General features: G+C 44.3%; 1 protein-coding gene across 2 annotated transcripts in view; it reads left to right on the forward strand.

The window, feature by feature from the left end:
* The window catches only part of PACS1 (phosphofurin acidic cluster sorting protein 1), a 548517-nt gene that overhangs the window by 156059 nt on the left and 386965 nt on the right, over nt 1-5493 (forward strand). The gene's annotated exons all lie outside the window — the stretch shown is intronic.

Raw genomic sequence — 5493 nt, forward strand, 5'->3', positions numbered from 1 at the left:
GGTTCTTGGGGTCCCCAGGGAAGGTTTTGGGGGGACCAGAGTGTACCAGGCACTGGAATTCCTGGTTGGTGGCAGGCTATCAGATCTAAGCTGGTAATTAAGCTTAGAGGGTTTCATGCAGGCACCCAGATTTTTGGACGCTAAGGTCCAGATTTGGGAAAGATGCTTATGATACCCCCCTTTTAAAGCCCATCTGTATGTAACATTCCAAATCTGCCCCTACAAGCCTTTGCCCAGAGGCAACTTGTTTTTGCTGCTAACAAGTGAGACATCTCTGTCTGACAGACAGCTGTCAGTTTTGCACCCATGCTGACTAGATGACTCCGGTAGTTCAAATGCTGGATCCAAAGCAGCACAGTATTCGAGAGGAAGCTACCTGGGGAAGCCACAGTTTAGAGTTAGGAATTCCAGACCGGGAGTGCATTGGAAAGACTATATAGGCCAGATATCTAGGGTGGTTCTCCAGGTGCAGGAGGATGTGAAGCCACTGGGGAGAGCACCCATTAAAACTATAAAGAGTAAAAATACCCAGTCAGGTTACCGTGCAGTGGTGTATTGCCATGCTCACTGGAAAGCTGAGACATGACGGGAAGAGCATGTCCGTGAGATGCATACTCGTCCTGTGCAGAGTGTGCTGGCTACTCCCTCAGCTACTCAATGGAACTGCATAGGAAGGAGTTTCTTATTCGCTATGCTTGATGGAAGCGAAGAGAAAACAAGCTAGAGGACAAAAATCAGAAGGGAGCCATACGAGTGTGTGTCAGACCCTTTAGTCTCCAGTAAAACTCTTACAGAATTATTTACACTACCCACCCATATGCAAGGGAGTCAAAGTTGATCTAGCTTACATGCAGAGAAGCCAGAAGCAGGTAAGAATCCGTAATTTAGAAGCAGCCCCCGCCATCTTACAGCTTCTTGGTGTGCACCTCAGATCAGCTTTGATTCCCTTACACATGTGCAAAATAGCTAAGTATTAGGATCACATACCCAGGCCATTTTGGAGCTACTTTTCAATTCCAGCGTAGCCTACAAAGTGGTTTCTTGCGACCTTGCTTCTGTTGAGACTTTTATCCTGTCTGGCATTAACGGTTTATTGTGCCAGGGTATCTAGTTCAGGTTGATTTAAATGAATGGCTTGTACCCTCTGTATCCCCAGATTGTCCCCTATTCCACAGAGATTCTTTTGCCTCCAGCAGATGTAACACCTTGTGACTTGGATTTCAGGGACATAATGGCTTGGAGAATGATGGCAGCAAAGGGTTTTATTGTTGAGAACTGAAGTTTGGAAAAGAGAGGGCAGGCGAACACCACCCCACATGCCATGCCCAGCTGCAACCATGTGAGAGATGACAGAGAGTGCAAGGCATGTGAAAAATTGGGCCTGCGTGCTTCCATGGTGTGACACATGGCCAGAAAGGGTTAAGCATCCTGCAGGATAAATGACCGAAATTCAATCTTTAGAGACATATTCATAGATTATGTTTGTGTTTTTGTGCATTTACATTTATATTGTTAGAGGTTAACAATGTAATCCAACAGTTCCTGTCTCTATTGTATTCATCTCTCCTTGAAATGTATAGCAAATCATCTGTGAATGGTGGAAAACAGGCAACTGTCTTATGTTAATCCCTGTAGCTTATTACCGGTGATGCTTAGGAAACAGTCTCCATGGTTGCCTATTGTTCACCTAAGGACTCTGAGCTGTCAAAAGACGACCTGGAGCTGCATAAAGATGTCTTGGGTCCTGAACCTTTTTATCTCAGATCTGCTTGATGCTTCATGCAGGGGAAGCTTAAGTCATAAAACTATTCTCCAGTCCCATCTGGATCACCCTGAATATGAATATTGGACTATAATCAATGGACTAATTCTGAAAGAACTCTTTGCAACTACAAAGCTCACCACCTCTACTATGAATCTGATCTCAGAACTGTACTCATGTCTGTTTGTATATTTTAACCAGTCCTCTCTCCCCTTTCTTTTTCAATAAATTTTAGTTTAGTTATTAAAGACTGGCTGTAAGGGGGCATTTGGATAAGATCTGACATATTCATTAACCTGAGAGGTAGTATGTCCGTTCCTTTGGGATTGGTAGAACTTTCTTATATGATGAACAAGATTTTCTAGTAATCCTCATCATATTTGACTTGGGTGTCTGGGTGGAGGCCTGAGACCGGGTTGCTTTAAGGAAACTGCGTTGTTGGCTTCTGGGTGCCCAGTAAGATAGTACAGAAGCTGTTTTGTGCTGGCTTGGTAAATCTAAGTATTGAAATATCCACCAGTTTTGGGGATTTTTTGCCCAATTCTTTGCAGTTGATCCTAATTGAGTAACTTCAGTTAGCCTCCCTGGGACCCCAGTCACACATGGTATCAGAGAAGGGGAGGTGAAAGGTCAGAGATTCTAATTAGAATCCAGACAGGAAGCAAGTGCATAGCAGCTGGAGTGTGGAAGAGTGTGGGGCCCAGAGATAGTGGCCATACCAGCACTCTAGCCTTTCCCAGTGAGAACACTAGAACGTCACCCAACTGCCAAGCATTTCAGTGGCTATCTGCAATCTCATGAGATAATTGCTACAAACTCATTTCTACATCACCTCCACCCAGGGGATAGTCAGAAGCTGTCTTCAGTGACTCAAGAAAGAGGAATCACCCACCACATAATTTTAGCATGTTCTCTGTTGAAGGCACTTTTAAAGTAGTTTATGAATTGCTCCAGTTACTGGCTCTCTCTCAGAACATTTTCAGATTTAAAAGTAGAAAAGACCTGACAAAACAAGGTTACTTACCTTTGTAACTGTTGTTCTTCGAGATGTGTTGCTCATATGCATTCCATTTAGGTGTGTGCGCGCCACGCGCACAGCCGTCGGAGAAACTTTTTACCCTAGCAACACTCGGCGGGTCGGCTGGGCGCCCCCTGGAGTGGCGCCACCACGGAGCCGCATAAATACCCCAGCTGACCCGGCCACCCTTCAGTTCCTTCTTGCCGGCTACTCCGACAGTGGGGAAGGAGGGTGGGTGTGGAATGGATATGAGCAACACATCTCGAAGAACAACAGTTACAAAGGTAAGTAACCTTGTTTTGTCAGGTCTTTTCTACTTTTAAATCTGAAAATGTTCTGAGAGAGAGCCAGTAACTGGAGCAATTCATAAACTACTTTAAAAGTGCCTTCAACAGAGAACATGCTAAAATTATGTGGTGGGTGATTCCTCTTTCTTGAGTCACTGAAGACAGCTTCTGACTATCCCCTGGGTGGAGGTGATGTAGAAATGAGTTTGTAGCAATTATCTCATGAGATTGCAGATAGCCACTGAAATGCTTGGCAGTTGGGTGACGTTCTAGTGTTCTCACTGGGAAAGGCTAGAGTGCTGGTATGGCCACTATCTCTGGGCCCCACACTCTTCCACACTCCAGCTGCTATGCACTTGCTTCCTGTCTGGATTCTAATTAGAATCTCTGACCTTTCACCTCCCCTTCTCTGATACCATGTGTGACTGGGGTCCCAGGGAGGCTAACTGAAGTTACTCAATTAGGATCAACTGCAAAGAATTGGGCAAAAAATCCCCAAAACTGGTGGATATTTCAATACTTAGATTTACCAAGCCAGCACAAAACAGCTTCTGTACTATCTTACTGGGCACCCAGAAGCCAACAACGCAGTTTCCTTAAAGCAACCCGGTCTCAGGCCTCCACCCAGACACCCAAGTCAAATATGATGAGGATTACTAGAAAATCTTGTTCATCATATAAGAAAGTTCTACCAATCCCAAAGGAACGGACATACTACCTCTCAGGTTAATGAATATGTCAGATCTTATCCAAATGCCCCCTTACAGCCAGTCTTTAATAACTAAACTAAAATTTATTGAAAAAGAAAGGGGAGAGAGGACTGGTTAAAATATACAAACAGACATGAGTACAGTTCTGAGATCAGATTCATAGTAGAGGTGGTGAGCTTTGTAGTTGCAAAGAGTTCTTTCAGAATTAGTCCATTGATTATAGTCCAATATTCATATTCAGGGTGATCCAGATGGGACTGGAGAATAGTTTTATGACTTAAGCTTCCCCTGCATGAAGCATCAAGCAGATCTGAGATAAAAAGGTTCAGGACCCAAGACATCTTTATGCAGCTCCAGGTCGTCTTTTGACAGCTCAGAGTCCTTAGGTGAACAATAGGCAACCATGGAGACTGTTTCCTAAGCATCACCGGTAATAAGCTACAGGGATTAACATAAGACAGTTGCCTGTTTTCCACCATTCACAGATGATTTGCTATACATTTCAAGGAGAGATGAATACAATAGAGACAGGAACTGTTGGATTACATTGTTAACCTCTAACAATATAAATGTAAATGCACAAAAACACAAACATAATCTATGAATATGTCTCTAAAGATTGAATTTCGGTCATTTATCCTGCAGGATGCTTAACCCTTTCTGGCCATGTGTCACACCATGGAAGCACGCAGGCCCAATTTTTCACATGCCTTGCACTCTCTGTCATCTCTCACATGGTTGCAGCTGGGCATGGCATGTGGGGTGGTGTTCGCCTGCCCTCTCTTTTCCAAACTTCAGTTCTCAACAATAAAACCCTTTGCTGCCATCATTCTCCAAGCCATTATGTCCCTGAAATCCAAGTCACAAGGTGTTACATCTGCTGGAGGCAAAAGAATCTCTGTGGAATAGGGGACAATCTGGGGATACAGAGGGTACAAGCCATTCATTTAAATCAACCTGAACTAGATACCCTGGCACAATAAACCGTTAATGCCAGACAGGATAAAAGTCTCAACAGAAGCAAGGTCGCAAGAAACCACTTTGTAGGCTACGCTGGAATTGAAAAGTAGCTCCAAAATGGCCTGGGTATGTGATCCTAATACTTAGCTATTTTGCACATGTGTAAGGGAATCAAAGCTGATCTGAGGTGCACACCAAGAAGCTGTAAGATGGCGGGGGCTGCTTCTAAATTACGGATTCTTACCTGCTTCTGGCTTCTCTGCATGTAAGCTAGATCAACTTTGACTCCCTTGCATATGGGTGGGTAGTGTAAATAATTCTGTAAGAGTTTTACTGGAGACTAAAGGGTCTGACACACACTCGTATGGCTCCCTTCTGATTTTTGTCCTCTAGCTTGTTTTCTCTTCGCTTCCATCAAGCATAGCGAATAAGAAACTCCTTCCTATGCAGTTCCATTGAGTAGCTGAGGGAGTAGCCAGCACACTCTGCACAGGACGAGTATGCATCTCACGGACATGCTCTTCCCGTCATGTCTCAGCTTTCCAGTGAGCATGGCAATACACCACTGCACGGTAACCTGACTGGGTATTTTTACTCTTTATAGTTTTAATGGGTGCTCTCCCCAGTGGCTTCACATCCTCCTGCACCTGGAGAACCACCCTAGATATCTGGCCTATATAGTCTTTCCAATGCACTCCCGGTCTGGAATTCCTAACTCTAAACTGTGGCTTCCCCAGGTAGCTTCCTCTCGAATAC

This window comes from Chelonoidis abingdonii, chromosome 17 (genome assembly GCF_003597395.2).
Source record: "Chelonoidis abingdonii isolate Lonesome George chromosome 17, CheloAbing_2.0, whole genome shotgun sequence".
NCBI classification, from domain to species: Eukaryota; Metazoa; Chordata; order Testudines; family Testudinidae; genus Chelonoidis; species Chelonoidis abingdonii.